General features: G+C 49.7%; 1 protein-coding gene across 1 annotated transcript in view; it reads left to right on the top strand.

Moving 5' to 3' along the window:
* The window catches only part of TMEM51 (transmembrane protein 51), a 56,019-nt gene that overhangs the window by 19,786 nt on the left and 18,461 nt on the right, over nt 1-17,772 (top strand). The gene's annotated exons all lie outside the window — the stretch shown is intronic.

Raw genomic sequence — 17,772 nt, 5'->3', positions numbered from 1 at the left:
ACCGGGCACACACTTGAGCTTGACTGGGAAGTTCTGATTCATCACACTGAAATTCACCAGACATTGCACTTTCGGATTTCCATTTATTGTGGTCTTTACAAAATTCTCTTACTGGAAAAATATTTTAATTCCTTGGAGGACTGTAAGAGGCACCTGGAACAGTTCTTTGTTCAAAAAGAAAGCTTTGGAAAGATGAAATTGTGAAGTTGCCTGAAAAATGGCAGAAGGTAGTAGATACTTTTGGAGAAGGAAATGGCAACCCACTCCAGTGTTCTTGCCTGGAGAATCCCAGGGACAGGGAAGCCTGGTGGGCTGTTGTCTCTGGGGTCACACAGGGTCAGACATGACTGAAGCGACTTAGCAGCAGCAGCAGTGGATACTTTTGAACTATAGTGTTGGACAAGACTCTTGAAGGAGATCAAACCAGTCAGTCTTAAAGGAAATCAGTACTGAATATTCACTGAAAGGACTGATGCTGAAGCTGAAGCTCCAGTACTTTGGCCACCAGATGTGAAGAGCTGACTCATTGGAAAAGACCCTGGTACCGGGAAAGATTGAAGGCAGGAGGAGAAGGGGACAACAGAGGATGAGATGGTTGGATGGCATCACCCCCTTGATGGACATGAGCTTGAGCAAGCTTTGGGATTTGGTGATGGACAGGGAAGCCTGGTGTGCTGCAGTCCATGGGGTCACAAAGAATTGGACACAACTGAGCAACTGAACTGAACTGACTGGATACTTAAATCCCATGACAATACACTAAAGGTTGTTCTATTATGATGCCCACTTCACAGATGAGTAAACTGAGACTCAGTTAAGTAGCTTGCTCCCCTCCCTCCCTGGGTTGCAGAAGCTGGGGCCCCCTGACTCTCAGGAGAGCTCACTGTTTAGCTCTAGAGAGCTAAGCACATGGATTATTAGGAGCATTGTGGACAAGGTGGATTCAAGCTGAGATCCAGTGGAGAGAGAAAATACTTGGAAGGAACAGCCAGGTACACAAGACAGCCTTGTCTTCTGTGCCCACATTCTGTGCACTGGGGAGTATTTCTCAGTTGTCAGCAGTCACCCACTGCATCCCTGAACCTAAGATAGAAGCAAGGTAAAGTCCTAGTACTGCATCAGTACCAACTGATGGTGGTAAATGCCCCACACACTTGAGCTCATGACTTCCTCTGGCAGCTCCAGTAGACAGACACACTTTTTATTATTCCCCTCTTACGACTTTGAGCTTCCCTGGTGGCTCAGACAGTAAAGAATCTGCCTGCAATACAGGAGACCCGGGTTCAATCCCTGGGTCAGGAAGATCCCTTGGAGAAGGAAATGGCAACCCTTGCCAGTACTCTCGCCTGGGAAATCCTATGGACAGAGGAGCCTGGCCGGCTACAGTCCATGGGGTCATAAAAAAGTTGGACATGACTTAGCAACGAAACAACAGCAACCACACGATGGACTTCTACGCGAAGGAAAGGAACCAAATGAACTACAGACACAGACGACACGGTGGATGAACGAAGAAGCAGACAGGGCACACGCTCTCTTGGCTCATTTAGGTAAATTTCTAGAAGTGCAGGCAGAACTAACGTGTAGTGACAGAATGCGATTACCTGGGCCAGGGGTTGACCGGAGGAAAGCGCACACAGGGAACTTTCTGGGAATGGCTTGTGTCTTGATCCCAGCGGTAGTTACATGGACAGATGTTGTTAAAACATATCAAACTGTACACTAAGACCTATGCCATCTACGAGATGCCTACGAGTTATACTTTAAGTAATCAAGTAAATGAGCAGATGCCTCCACCCCAGCCCTGGCAACTCAGAGTCAGCGGTCTTGAGTGGGGTCCCGGGGTATCTGGCACAGACAGCCTCAGCCCTGGGTGGGCACCCTGGACTTTCATTGCTGAAGTCTCTTCTGACCAGAACAGTTGAGTCTTAGAAGATGTTGAGCATTTACTGTTGGTCTGTTTCTAAGCATAAACCTAACTCAGTCAAAGTCTGGTCCTGGGGCTGACTCCTGATAGTTGGCAAGACCAGCTCTAAGCCCTGCACAAAGCACCCTCAGTCGCCGGACTGATCCTGGCTGTGTGCCAGGCATCACAGGGTCTGCCGTACGGGGGCAAGAGGGCGGGACTCCTGCACAGGGCGGCAGACATCTGCCTGGTGCTGGACAGCAGGCAGAACTAGACAGACCTTCTCTGGGTTCTGTCTCCCTGCCCGCCAGAAAAATCATGACTTTGGCTGTGTGTTTGGGAGCTGTTGTGTTATACGCAACAGCTGAATTTTGTAAGAGGCTGCTCTTAGGACGTTTCTTAGGTGCCTCAGCTCAGAGGCAGCCTGGCTTAGGTCCCACATCTCCATAGTTAGCTATGTCTTTGTGCAAGTGACTCAACTCTCTCTGCTCCTCATCTGTGAAATGAAGAAGATGGCAGTGCTTCCTGGTGCCTTGAGCAGAGGAAGCATAGTAAATGTTGACTGTTACAACTATTATTGCCAAACTTGATGCTTATAATAACCTGTGGGTATAGGTGCTATTCGTATGCCCATTTTACAGAGCCAAAACTGAGAGCTCAAGTCAGTCTGCCATCAGACTTTTGGGGATCGGTGCAGAAGCATCCCCCCTCCCCCATCCTGGAATGAGACTCCATCGCTGGTTAAACAAGACATGTGTCCTCCTTCAGGAAGGTTGTGTGTACTGGTTCTGAAAGGGGGTTCACATCGTGGCTCAAGCAGCTGTGGAATGCTGGGCAAGCTGCTTAACCGCCTCAGTTTCCTCATCTCTAGAGTGGGAGTGCTAATCCTGGCCTTAAAAGGCTGCTGTGAGGATGAAATGAGTCAGAATGTGTGTGCCATCCAGAATAGCACCCTGCACGTGGTCAGCCCGTCAGCCCGGCCAGCTTTATTTACCGCCACTGTGAGAGCACGCACGTCTCTCCAGGGCGGCCTGTGGCAACAGGAGGAGTCAAAAGCCTTTTGAGCCATGTGCAGGGAATCTGAGGTTCTGTGGTTGAACCCTCTCATGGATTTTCTCATTTTAAATACTCAAAGCCTTGTTCCCAGCCTTGTCCCATGGGTCCTAACCCTTATGTTTACTCCACTGGAAGAGACTCAGGGCTGACAGTCACCATCATGTCTAAATGGACGGTGACAGGCTTCTCTCCTCACTGACGCTCGTTCTCAGATTGGGGGATGGGGTGGTAGCAGGTGCTGGACGGGACTGAGCTCAAGGTGAACAGACAACCCTTTTGTTCATTGACTTTGTGGATTTTTTTTTTTTTTTAATGCCTGCATCTTGGGAACCGCAGTGTGGGTTTCTCAAGCTGTTCTGTTTTCTTTGGGTTGAAAACAAAATAAAAGGCAGACCATTAAACCAGAACATCCTGACGTCTGCACGAGACTCCGAGGACTGGTTTACATTGAAAAATGTGTGACCTCACTAAACTGAGAGCAGAGGGGCCACACAGCGCAGTGCATCTCTTCTGAATTCTAACCCCTGTTCTCTTCTTGGCCTGAGGAGAAACCAGTCTGCCTCTCAGAGCCTCAGTTTCCTCATCTATTAAATGGGTACACTTGTGGCACCCACGTCCTGAGGCTGCTGTGAGATCAGGCTGTCAAGGTCTTAGCACAGTGCTTGGCGCACAGTACAGACTCAACAAGCATGGGCCAAAGGGATTATCGATTTGCCAGCCCCACTCTGGGTTGAACTGTTCAAATTCTGGATATCTCACCAACGGGCTGTGTGACCTTGGGCTAATTACTTCACCTCTCTGAACTTCAGGTTCTTAGCAAAAGTGAGACCCCATGATACCTATGTAAAAGCTTGTCCTGAGGACTAAATTAAGGAAGATAACTCCTAAAGGCAGCCTGGCACTGTCCTTAGGATATTCAAGTAATTGTGCTGACCATGCAGTGCTGGGGGTACATGGCCTTGACTTTCAGGGAGGTTGAACAAAGTCATAAGCATCCCCCAGCGATGCTGGGGTACCTGGTCCAGCCCCAAGTGAGAAGGAACTTGATTGATGCTTCTTAGAGTGAGGGAGAGGCCAGGCACAAAGGGCCTGAGAAAAACACTAATCTCCAGGGATGAACATCAGTTACTTACCAGGTGGTGGTGAGGGGTAAAGAAGCGCCAGACAGAGGGCACGGAAATAGCAACTGTTCTTTAGCTTGAGTGGGCAGTGGGTCTTCTGTGTCAGGCTTGTTTCTGGACGCATGTCTGGAAGTAAAATGTTTTCTAGCAGCAGTCTTTGAGAACATATGGATAGACAGAACTTGCTTACGTGGATTCTGAATACAAAGATGTCATTTACCCAAAAAGCACATGAAGGAAATAGGATTCCCCAAAAGCAGAATTCTTTACTTTATAGAAGCACTCAAGGAAATTCTTCCCCATGTCAAGCGCCTCTAGTGGATGTAAAATGTTGTTTGACTTATGAATAAGAGGGCAGGATTGTGCAGTGGTAGCAGGCATAGTCACAGGGTCAGATTTCCCAGGTGGAACCCCTACTCTGCCTGTTACCACCCAGGAGACCATGCGTCATGTGCGTCCGCTTCCTCATCTGCAAGATGGGTATTATCATAAATAATACCTATTTCACCTTATCGGTTTCAGGAGAAATAAACCTGATAACCCATGTGAAGAAAAGTTAATGACACATAGTAGGGGCACGATACTTGTGGCTATTATTAATTCCAGAAATATTTACAGAGCCTCTGCTATGTGCCTGGTGCTCTCTGCCCTGTGTCTGCCCTCGTGGAGCTTATTCTAGGGTGTGGGATATGGTTCAGGTGGAGGGAAAAGTCAGGCAAAACATAACCTAAACAAACAAGATGAATGCAGGTTGCCCTCATAGCTATTTCCCAAACCAGCAGGAAGCTAAGATTAAGATGCAGGATCACGTAGGGCAAGTACTTGCACACATTTGACTTGGAAGCACCTCAGTGTGATAGCGATGTTTAAGTGACAGATGAGAAGGAGCCAGGGCTGAGGGGCAGAGTGGTTGGAACACGGGGTGGGGGCGAGGAGCAGCCTGGAGCAGCTCTTCACAGACTTGAGATGTACCTTGCGCCACCTGTGGACATACAGGTGCTGCTCCCGTGGGCCCAGGTGGACCTGAGGTTCAGCTTCCCTAACCAACTGCAGGGCCTCCAAGACTGCTGGTCCACGGACCACACTGTGGCTGGGACCGGAAGACAGAGGGAGCCAGGATCCAGGTGGCTGGATTTCATTCCCGAAGACAGTAGGAAGGCAGGCAGGAGAGTGACGTGGCTGAAGGGCACTTCCAGAAGCTCATTTTGGCTGCTGTGCGGAGAAGACTTGCTGACACAGCAAGTCTTCCCCATCTATTTCCCATGAAGTGATGGGACCAGATGCCATGATCTTCGTTTTCTGAATGTTGAGCTTTAAGCCAACTTTTTTGCTCTCCTCTTTCACTTTCATCAAGAGGCTTTTTAGCTCCTCTTCACTTTCTGCCATAAGGGTGGTGTCATCTGCATATCTGAAGTTGTTGATATTTCTCCCAGCAATCTTGATTCCAGCTTGTGTTTCTTCCAGTCCAGCGTTTCTCATGATGTATTCTGCATAGAAGTTAAATAAGCAGGGTGACAATATACAGCCTTGATGTACTCCTTTTCCTATTTGGAACCAGTCTGTTGTTCCATGTCCAGTTCTAACTGTTGCTTCCTGACCTGTATACAGATTTCTCAAGAGGCAAGTCAGGTGGTCTGGTATTCCCATCTCTTTAAGAATTTTCCACAGTTTATTGTGATCCGTGCAGTCAAAGGCTTTGGCATAGTCAATAAAGCAGAAACAGATGTTTTTCTGGAACTCTTCTTGCTTTTTCTATGATCCAGTAGATATTGGCAATTTGATCTCTGGTTCCTCTGTCTTTTCTAAAACCAGCTTGAACATCTGGAGGTTCACAGTTCACATATTTTGAAGCATGGCTTGGAGAATTTTGAGCATTACTTTGCTATTGTGTGAGATGAGTGCAGTTGTGCAGTAGTTTGAGCATTCTTTGACATTGCCTTTCTTTGGGATTGGGATGAAAACTGACCTTTTCCAGCCCTGTGGCCACTACTGAGTTTTTCAAATTTGCTGGCATATTGAGTGCAGCACTTTCACAGGATCATCTTTCAGGATTTGAAATAGCTCAACTGGAATTCCTAAAGCCTTATACCTCTATAAGCTTTGATATTCTTTCTTTTCTCCAAAGAGCACTCTGAAAACTGCACGTTGTAATGCAGGCCACCTCTCTAACTGGAACTAACTCAGAGTCCAGGATTTCAGCACAGAATGACATGCTGAGATAATAGTCCCACCCCACCTCTTATTTCACAGATGGGAAAACCGAGGCCCAGGACTTTTTGTAAATAGAAAAATCCTTTTATCAGTCTCTGCTTCATTTAATGGGACTTTAATTTCAGACTTCCACTGTAATGCGCAGTGACAGCTTATGTTCCTGATTTTTTTTCTTGCAAATGCCCATATGTGAGGTTGGTTACAGTGGCTGACAAAGGGGATGTATTTTAGCAAAATTGGAACACTAAGGACAATGTCCCCTTCATGGATCACAGCCTTGTCATGGCAGAGGGGCTTGCATAACTCAGTGAAGCTATGAGCCATGCTGTGCAGGGCCACCCAAGATGGATGGGTCATAGAGAAAAGTTCTGTCAAAGAGATCAAACTAGTCAGCCCTAAAGAAAATCAACCTTAAATATTTATCGGAAGAACTGATGCTGAACCTGAAGCTTCAATGGCTTTGGCCTCCTGATGCAAAGAGCCAACTTGTTGGAAAAGACCCTAATGCTGGGAAAGACTGAAGACAAAAAGAGAAGGGGGCAGCAGGGGATGAGATGGTTGGATGGCATCATCAACACAATAGGCATGAATATGAGCAAGCTCTGGGAGACAGTGAAGGACAGAGGAGCCTGGCATGCCACAGTCCATGGGGTCACAAAGAGTTGGACACAAACTTAGTGACTGAGAACAACAGTGTATTAAATTTCCCTGAAATCAGAATTGGTTTTGAGCATGTCCTATACTCCAAAATTATCTCCTACCTTTTTTTTTTTGACTGTGCCATGTGGCTTGCAAGGTATTAGCTCCCCAACCAGGGTTCATACCCATGCCTCCAGTATCAGGAGCGTGGATTCTTTACTGCTGGGTCACCAGGAAAGTCCCTCTCTGCTTTTAAAGGATGGCCATAGCAAAGGGGAGGAGTTTTTCTGTTCAGATTTGTTTGGCTTCAGTGCCCTTGAAAGGTGGAAAAGAAAGGTTGCAACCCAATGGCAGTCTTCTTGAAAGAGCAGGAGGGATTTTATTGGTCTGTAAACTCCCAGGGTCTAGGAAGTACTGGTTTAATCCCTTCACTGGCTGAATTGAGGGCAGGGCTTGCTGTCATTTTCCAACACCCACTGAGGAGCCTCACAACTTCGGGGAGGTCGGGTTTTAATGCAGTCTCAGGTATGGCATGTTCCCCCCAGGCATCATCCTCCCATCACCAAGCTCCTGTCCTTTACGAGGCTGCAGGGAGCCCCCAGGTGGAAAGCGTGATCCCTGCCCATGCAGGACTCCAAGAGAGGACCCCATGGACCTCAGCGGTCATTTGGCAGCAGTGGGGGCGCCCACACCTGGAATCCACTGTGGTCTCCATCGGCCTCTCCCCGCCCCCCTCCCCAAAGGACGTGAGACCCTGCCTGGCCAACTCCTTGGAAGAAAAGTGATAACAAACCCAGACAGTGTATTAAAAAGCAGAAACATCACTTTGCTGACAAAGGCCCATATAGTCAAAGCTGTGGTCTTTCCAGTAGTCATATATGACTGTGAGAAGTGAAGTGAAAGTCACTCAGTTGTGTCCAACTCTTTGCAACCCCATTAACTATACAGTCTGTGAAATTCTCCAGGCCCACATACTGGAGTGGGTAGCCTTTCCCTTCTCCAGGAGATCTTCCCAACCCAGGGATCAAACCCAGGTCTCCCGCATTGCAGGCAGATTTTTTACCAACTGAGTTGTGAGGAAAGCCTAGATGTGAGAGTTGGACCATAAAGAAGGCTGAGCACCGAAGAATTGATGCTTTCGAAGTGTGGTGCTGGGGAAGACTCTTGAGAGTCCCTTGGACAGCAAGGAGGTCAAAGCAGTCAATCCTAAATGAAATTAACCTGAATATTCATTGGAAGGACTGTTGCTGAAGCTGATGCTCCAGTACTTTGGCCACCTGATGGGAAGAGCTGACTCATTCGAAAAGACTCTGATGCTAGGAAAGATGGAAGGCAAAAGGAAAGGGGGCAGCAAAGGATGAGGTGGTTGGATGGCATCACCGACTCAGTGGGCATGAATTTGAGTAAACTCTGGGAGATAGTGGAGGACAGAGGAGTCCGGCGTGCTGTGGTCCATGGGGTCACCGAGTAGGACGTGACTGAGCAACTGAACAACAACAACTGGCTAGTGAGCGAGATGGGAACCTTAGTGAGGAGGGGCCGCATTAGAAAGACTCCCTGGGCGTCCTCCATACCTGTTTCCCCAGATCCCTCAGGTGGAGGGGAGCCTGAACTCCAAGCTAAGGGGTTTGGCTTAGACTCTTTGGCACTGGGGAGCCCCTGAAGCTTCTGAGCAGGTGAGAAGCAGAATAAAAAATGCTGTTTCCGGGAGCTTAAAATGGCAGCAGCCAATTCCAGGAATTTGACTGGAAGCGGGGCTGGGACAGGAAGCCAGGTGGGCACGGGCAGGTGTGAGGGCTGCCTCTGGAGTGGCAGCAGTAGAAGCCGAAAAGCAGGAAGAAGAGGAGAGGGTGGAACTCAGGCCTGGATGAGGGAGAGCCCCTGTCCGGATGAACAGGCTTTCCAGCGCCGATGCAGAAGATGGTGGCTTTGCCAGTGGGGGAGTCCGCAGAGCTCACAGAGCCTCTCCCAGCCTCAGTAACATTATCTGCAGAGATCGGCTCATGGAGTCGGGCGGGGGGCAGGGAGACGGGTATGCAGGCCGTAGGGGAGCAGCAGACAGGTGCCAGGGAGCTGTGAGCAGGGCTTTGTCCTAAGGGCCATGGGGGTCCATGGAAGGCTTTTGACAGCCAGTGATATGATCATATTTGCCTTTGGGAACCAGCCCCCGAGAGCAATGGAGAGAGGGCAGGCTGGGCGGCAGGGAGGCTGTGCAGGAAGCCTCTGTGGCCGGTTGTCAGGTGAGGTATGAGGTCAGCCTGGGCCAAGCAGGAGGTGATGGGCCCTCCTGGAACATGGCCACCCCCACCCCAGGACCCAGCTTGCTTTTTGTCCCCGTTGTGCACAGGCAACCAGTGCGATGAATGGAGGGTGGCAGGCATGGGTCCCAGTGACCCTGCTCTGGGGCTCTCTGTGACCGTGTCTGTGCACACAAACCATGCCCTGGGCCAGCCGCTGCGACAGTTGCCGGGATAGCAGAGGCCTGGGTGTTTGACCAAAGAGGCAGCAGCTGCCTCTTGGGAACATGAGGCCCAGCACCAGATCTAACTTTCCTTTCAAAGAACTTCCCACCCCCCGCCCCACCTCCCAGCTCCCCGTCCTGCCTCGGCCCCGGCAGTCTCCTCGCCACTGGCTGCCTCACTGGAGACCCGGTCTTCATTTCTGCCGCCTCCCCTCTCTCGTCTTCCTCTTCCTGTGCTCTCACGGTGTGCACGTCATTTTTGCTCACTTCTCTCCCTTTGGATTATTCATGCCCCTTTGTTCCTTCCTGTCTCCCTCCCCAGTGTGTCAGCTCTCCTAGTTTTTCTTTTCTTTTGCCTCCTCTTGCTGCTGATGGCTAGCTCAGTGCCCGGCACAGTGCCTGGCCCACAGGGCACAGATGGTGTCCCCTCGGGCATGGCGGCCTGTTTCCTGTCCCCACATGCCCTTCCGGTGCATTCCCTTCCTCCTTCCTTTTCTCCCGTGTGTTTATCCATTTGCAAGAAGGAACTTATAACCTTGGCAGTGACATTTTCAAGGCAGGCTTGGTTTTCCTGCCCTCTATTTCCTGCTGACTACCTAGAGGCATTCCCAGCCCAGTGATTTATGACAGTATCTACCAGGTAGCATGTTCTACAGCTGTGTCCCAGGGGCAGATTTGTCAACTTTTCACCCCTGTGATGGTGACCTTCCTTGGTCACACCCACAGTCACAGGCCTCTCTTAGTGACTGACTCTGACAAGCATCATCAAAACATTCCAGCCAAGGAAACAGACCCAGTAACCCCGGAATCAGGCCTTGTCTCTCCCCTCAAGCTCCAGAACTCGCACCTGTGGCCTGATACTGCTGTCTGGGGGTACATGGGTGGGGGATGTCCAAGGGGTGGGTGGCTCTGTCAGCACCAGCTTGCCTGGGAAAAAGGGAAGGTTGGGGGCAACTGGCTAGTTTCATTTTTTAGTCATTATTTATTTTTAAAAAAAATCTGTATCAGGCAAAAAGGGTATGCTTTGGTTCATGTAGCAGAAACATTGGTAGGGAGGAATGAGGGCTCACCCTGGAAGGGCAGTGGAGACAGGAAAGGAGGAAGAGGAGGAGTGGGTGGTACTCGGTCCTAGTGAGGAAGGGATTCATGGGTTCAAGTCTTGCTCACTGTGCGTCACCGTTCTCCTTTCCTCCATGCTGGGCCCCTCCTTGAGCAGCCTCTCCCCTAGGAGGCCCAGATGGCCACCAACAAGGAAGCTACACCTTGTCCTTCCAGCATACCTGACAGGGGAGGGCCCCTCAGGAGAGGACAGGACTCCCCCAACCAGTAGTCCCTGAACAGTGGAGATCTGAGTCTTATTGGTCCTATCTGGGTTGAGGCCCCACCCATTGACAACTAGGAAGATCTGATTGGCCACACCTGGTCACACCTAGTCTTAGAGCCAGGAGAAGGGGGTTGGGCACTCAGCCTTATGCACCCCTCTAGGAAATGGCACCCACTCCAGTGTTCTTGCCTGGACAATCCCAGGGACAGGGGAGCCTGGTGGGCTGCCGTCTATGGGGTCACACAGAGTCAGACATGACTGAAGTGACTTAGCAGCAGCAGCAGCAGCAGCAGGAGGTGTTACTGGGCAGCCTGGCTCCCCCAGCCCAGTGTGGTCCTTCCTCCGGACCTCCAGTGACCCTCTTCAGGAGTGACCAATGCAACAGGCTCTGGATCACTATTCGAAGGGTCCCTGTAGAGACTTCTGGAATAACAGTAGGCACCACTCATGTTACCTGTTTGGGATTTTCCTATTTGATATTGGAGTTTTATAAAGACGGGGCATCCCTGTGCAGTGCCCATCACTGGCTCGTTTCTCTGATATGCCTGTTGCCATGTCCCCACGCACCTGGACTACTGCCCAGTGTGTTGTGGGTGTGCAGTTAGTGTTTGCAGAATCAGTGACTGGAGGGGGACCACAGGCCTTGCTCCTGCCCCTCAGGACCCACCCTCACTGGGCAGCACCATCCTTCCATCCCTGCCCAGCTTTCAGAGCCACTCAGCTATTTTACCATCATTATAATTATTGATGGTGGTGGTTACTCTTGTGACTGGATCAGTTCAATTCAGTCACTCAGTCATGTCCAACTCTTTGCGACCCCATGGACTGCAGCACACCAGGCTTCCCTGTCCATCACCAGCTCCCGGAACTTGCTCAAACTCATGTCCATCAAGTCAGTAATATCATCCAACTCTCTCATCCTCTGTCATCCCCTTCTCCTCCTGCCTTCAGTCTTTCCCAGCATCAGGGTCTTTTTCAATGTGCCATTTCTTCACATCAGGTGGCCAAAGTATTGGAGCTTCAGCTTCAGCACCAGTCCTTCCAATGAACATTCAGTACTGATTTGTTTGATCTCCTTGCAGTTCAAGGGACTCTCAAGAGTCTTCTCCAGCACCATAGTTCAAAGGCATCAATTCTTCAGTGCTCAGCTTTCTTTATAGTCCAACTCTCACATCCATGCATGACTACTGGAAAGACCATAGCTTTGACTAGATGGACCTTTTTCAGCAAAGTAATGTCTCTGTGACTGCATGGCCATTGTTTTTGTTCAGCCTAGAAGCATCTCCCAACTCAGGGAGCAATCTTTTGTTTTATTTTGTTTTGTTTTTAAAAAACACTTTATTTTCTATTGGGGTATAGCCAATTAACAATGTTGTGATAGTTTCAGATGAACAACAAAGGGACTCAGCTACATCTATGTGTATCTGTTCTCCTCCAAACTCCCCTCCCATCTAGGCTGCCACATAACATTGAACACGTCCCCTGTGCTATACAGAAGGGCCTTGTTGGTTATCCATTTTAAATACAGCAGTGTGTGCCTGTGCATCAGACAGCCGTCTTGATCACCCTCACCTGCTCTGCCTACCTTTGATTCAGGGATAACGTTCTGTGCCAGAATGCATTGAGTCACAATTCCTTAGCTGATCCTCAGATCTAAACACCCTGCTGCTAAGTCACTTCAGTCGTGTCCGACTCTGTGTGACCCCATAGACGGCAGCCCACCAGGCTCCCCCGTCCCTGGGATTCTCTAGGCAAGAACACTGGAGTGGGTTGCCATTTCCTTCTCCAATGCATGAAAGTGAAGTCGCTCAGTCGTGTCCGACTCTTAGCGACCCCATGGACTGCAGCCCACCAGGTTCCTCCTTCCATGGGATTTTCCAGGCAAGAGTACTGGAGTGGGGTGCCATTGCCTTCTCCGCTAAACATCCTACAGGGTGGTCAAAGGGCTAGACCTGGCAGATACTTAATAAACTCCTGTGGCATCCAGGCCCCTTGTGAGGCAGAGACAACATGTCATAGCCCCTGGCCTAAGGGGACAGGGGACATGACTGGAACACCCACAGATGTGCTGGAGACTGTGACACCCATTGTGAGGCTGCTGGGTGGGTGATCCAGGTTTGGATCTGGTCAGAGCCAGAATCTCTGAAACCCAGTTTTGTTTTGTTTTTAATTTGGGGCCTCTTAGTTGAGGCACCCAGGATTAATTTTCAGTCTTAGTTGCAGCATGTGGGATCTAGTTCCCTGACCAGGGATCGAACCTGGGCCCCCTGCACTGGGAACTCAAAGTCTTAACCACTGGACCACCAGGGAAGTCCCTGAAACCCCAGAGCCAGACTCTCTGACTGGTCACCATGCCCGGCCCTCTTCCCTCCTCTTTCAGTGAGGAATGAGAGCAGCCATGGAGCGTGCTGGTGATTTGGGTTACAAAGATGATCTGTGACAGTGTCCAGCGCAGTTCCCCGGGCCCAGGAAAGAGACTGAGTGTGGATGTTGGGTCACAACCCCTAACACGGTGCTGTGGCAGGTCAGAGAGGGACGGAGTCCTTGCACATGAGACGTGGCTTCAAGCAGCCCCACGAGCCCTGGGTCCCAGGGGCTGAGCAAGTGGGGGAGGGGTGCAGGGTCAGCAGTCAGCCCGGACCCTTAGCTTCTAAGCAGGTTACTTAAGACACTGACTTGCGTCATTTTCACTGAGTCGTCCTGGACATGCCCGTTCCAACCCTCCATCATCAGCAAATCTCTGATTCTGATGTTGGACAAAGAACTGCCATATTCGTGGAAGCAGCATGTAGATGTTTAAAAACTCACTCTTTAGAGCATGGCTTGAGAGCAGGTGAGAGGAAGGATTTTAGGGGGACTCTGGACTCAGATTGTCTGGTTCACAGCCTCTCTCTGCTACTTATTAACGTGAGGCTTTGGGCAAATCTTGTAACCTCTCTGGGCATCTATAATGCAGGGGTGATGGCAGCACATTTGGGAAGATTAAATGAGATAATCCAGGGTCAGAGTAAACATTCAATGCATGTTAGCTGTTCTTACCATGATGGAAAATTGCAAGCTTCTGAATCCAAAGGCCTTCTTGTAAAACGTGTAAAAACCTCCCCCCATTTGTATTGACACACCTTGTCTATATCCAGGTGCTCCTGATACCTGACTGAGGATGCTTTTTCTGGCAGAGCGTTGGTGAAAGGCCAGTGAACCCCTGAAACTGTGGAGGAGAGTGCCTAGGTGCCCTTATGGTATGCTGAATGGACAATGGTCCTAGAGATGTCTGCTTCCTAATCCCAGAGCCAGTGAATATGTTACTTTATTTGGTTATAGGGCCTCTGCGTATTCACCGTATCCAGGTGGGCATGATGTAGTCACAAGAATCTTGTGAGTGGGAAGCAGGAGGGCCAGAGTAAGAAGGGGATGTGACAGAGGTTGGAAGATGGGAGGAGGGACCAGGAGCCAAGGAACGCTGGCAGCCTCTAGAAGCTGAGCAGGCAAGGGACAGATTCTCTCCTGAACCCTCCAGAAGCAATAAAAACCCTGCTGACACCTAGATTTTAGACTTCTGGCCTCCAGAACTGTAAGCGAATGAATTTGTGTTGCTTTTAAGCCACTACATTTATGGTAATATATTATAGCAGCAACAGGCAATGAATAGCCCTTCTCGGGGTTGGGGTGTGGGGGTTGGGCACATAGGTGTTTATCAGCTTTTCAGACTATGTTGACAGTCAGGTGATGAACAGTCACTGGTCCCCAGCATCTCACCTTGCTCTGAGAGCCCCCTGCTGGGTGTTACTGCGGCCTCCTTACCCCTGTCCTTGGGCATCCATGTTCTCATGAGCATATCTGAAATGCAGCTGCATTTTTCATCACTGACTTAATCTCTGGAAAGGCCTCTGAGAAGCCCCATGGCATGTGTTAGTGGCTCAGTCATGCCCAACTCTTTGAGACCCCATGGTCTGTAGCCCGCCAGGTTCCCCTGCCCATAGAATTCTCTAGGCAAGGATGCTGGAGTGGGTAGCCATTCCCTTCTCCAGGGAAATCCTCCCAACCCAGGTCTGCCTCATTGCAGAAAGATTCTTTTACCATCTGAGCCCCCGGGGAAGCCCTGTGTCACCCTGGGGGTTCCTCAATCACAGCCATTACAGGTGCCCACAGAGCATGCCTCCCCCGGTCCTCAGTAGCAGCTGACACTGGCTCGGGGCCTCATCTCCAAGATGCTGCTGCCCGTCTGGACAGGGAAATGGGCTCCGATTCCAGCAGCAGGAGCCACAGAGGCACTGATGTTTATAACCCACTGGCCAGACCTTGGTCACATGGCACAGCTAGCTGCCAAGAGGCCGGATAACGCTGTCTTTACTCTGGGAAACCATGGGAAGCTGAGCATCGGGAGTTTTCTTAACAGTGGAGGAAGGGAAGAGTGGATGTGGGAGCCACGAGCAGGCAAAACAAAACCATCCTGCTGAGTATCAGGCTGGTGAGTTGTCACCTGCTCTCAGAAGGTGACCTATGCTTAGAGGCGAGCTGGGCCCTACAAGTGACATCTCACCTCAGCCATCTGAGTCTGGCACATCCCTGAAACAGCCGGCCCCTTTCCCTGCCCTGAGCTGGGTCCTGACTGGCACTTACAGATCAGAGGGCAGAGAGGAAAGACAGCTGAGCTTCACACTCTGAGGCCCCCGAGAAATCGTTTTGCATCTCAGCAGTTTCGTCGGGGCTTACCTGTAGACGAGGAGGCCTCTACAGTAGATGACTGGCCCTCTGCAGGATCACCTGTTGGATGCAGAGGAAACAGATGAGTCTTTTTCAGTTCCTGGGATGATCTTTTCAGTTCCTAAGAGACTTTAAAACCTGGGGTGGGGGAGGGGCTTCCCTGGTGGCTCAGTGGTAAAGAATCCTCTTGCCAAATGCAGGAGACACAGGTTCAATCCCTGATCCGGGAAGATCCCACAAGCTGCCAAGCAACGAAGCCTGTGTGCCACAACTATGGAGCCTGAGCCCTGGAGCCTCAACTTCTGAGCCCACCCGCCACACCTACTGAAGCCCGTGTACCCTAGAGCCCGTGCTCCACAATAAGAGAAGCCACTCCAGTGAGAAGCCTGCACACACTGCAACAAAGAGTAGCCCCCGCTCATAGCAACTAGAGAAAGCCTGCTCAGCCATGAAGACCCAGCACAGCCAAAAAGAAATAAAAAGCCTGGGGGAGTGGGTGGCGGTGAGTGTGGGCTAGGAACAGGCTGGTGAAGTCCAAATGTCATCCTTCCCTCTCTGCACCATGTCTTGACACTTACTGTATACCCAGCATAGTACACTTAACATGAATCAGACAGTCACTCCTCAACCCTGTGAGGTTAATTCTGTCTATTCTGATCACCTCTAGAAAGAGACGGCTTTCACTCTGACCCTTGCACTGATTATGCCTTGACCTCTCTGCAGAGTTGGGGAAGCAGCCCAGCCCTCACAGGAAGACGTTGGAAAGCATGAGCTATGTCATGGAGGTACTAAGCTCTAGGCCAGGGGTAGTTCTTGTTTGTCTCCCAATGTGCAAGAGGTGTCAAGGCCCCCAGAGCAAGCCCCCTTCCCCAGACTGTTTTTCTTCTTCCCCTGTCCTGCAGGCCGCCCTGTTTTAACCTCTTTTCCAGTTTTATGATTAAACATTGGTGTCAATTATTTACAGTCTGTCCAGATGAGTATCAGGGTTGCAGGAGACTGAGTGACTCACACAGGGGAAGTTGGTTCTTATGGAGGGGAAATGAGAGGAAGGAAAACAAGAAATTCTACCTCCTGACCGCAGAGGCTGAGGTCAGCCTAGGCAGGGCTTCTGGTGGATGGGGTGTGTGGACTGGGAGACCATGGGTGGTGGGGCATGCTAGCTCTGGAGTCAGACATAACCAGTCTGAATTATTACTGTGTCATTTGCTGTGTGTCTTGGAGTAGGTACCTTAACTTCTCTGAACTTGTTTCTTCATCTGTGAAATGGAGATTATTCTAGATACTTTCTCATTAGAGTTTGGGGCAGGGGAAGCAGGATAGTAAATAATAAATTAAAATGTAGTTATATTAAATAGCAATGATAAATTATCAATATTAATGTAAAATATTCTAAATTTTATAAGTAAAATATTACATGAAATTAATTTGTTGTTGCTCTTTAGTCACTAAGACATGTCTGATTCTTTTGCGACTCCATGGACTATAGCCTGCCAGGGTCCTCTGTCCATGGGATTTCTTAGGCAAAAAGGCTGGAGTAGGTTGCCACTTCCTTCTCCAGGGGATCTTCCCGACCCAGGGATCAAACCCGCGTCTCCTGCATTGCAGGCTGATTCTTCACCACTGAGCCGCCAGGGAAGCCGAACATGAAATTAGTCATAATAGTAGTAACTGCACGGAGAGCACCAGCACAGTGCCTGGCACTCGGTGTGTGCACATGCTGATCGCTCAGTCCTATCTGACCCTGCGACCCCATGAACTGTAGCCTGCCAGGCTCCTCTGTCCATGGGATTTTCCAGGCAAGAATACTGAGAGAGTCGATTCCTAGGCAGATGATAAGAAGTTCAGGGTCCCCAAGGAGGAGAAAGGGGTCTGGGGCTCTCGAAGTGGAGACTGGGGGTCTGAAATTCTTAAGGAGGGGAAAAGGACAAAATTTTTTTCCTCCGCATTCCTTAGTCTTAGTCAATTACACAACTCAGTTTAAACTCTGTACTAGGGATTATACAACAACAATGTATCTGGCTGCAGGACAGTTTCTCCTCCCTGAAAACCTTCTGACTAATCCTGATATCTTAGAATGTATATTATGGGAGTGGTCTGGAGGATCTTTCTATTGTTAAATTCTAATCTTGTTATCCTAAAATGTAAATTGCTGGAGTAGGTCTGGTAAAATTTTCACAAACGAGACATTCTTTTGATTCATTGTAATAACTAATTAAAAGGTTATATAACTCCATTGCTAACACTAGCAAGGGGGTACTCTTTCTGCCCCCTTCTGATGTCTATGTCAGAAGCTTTCTCTATCCCTTTTACATTTTAATAAAACTTTATTGCACAAAAGCTCTGAGCAATC

This window comes from Capra hircus, chromosome 16 (assembly GCF_001704415.2).
Source record: "Capra hircus breed San Clemente chromosome 16, ASM170441v1, whole genome shotgun sequence".
NCBI classification, from domain to species: Eukaryota; Metazoa; Chordata; class Mammalia; order Artiodactyla; family Bovidae; genus Capra; species Capra hircus.
The sequence above is the reverse complement of the archived record's forward strand: the minus strand, read 5'-3'. Positions and strand labels throughout refer to the sequence as shown.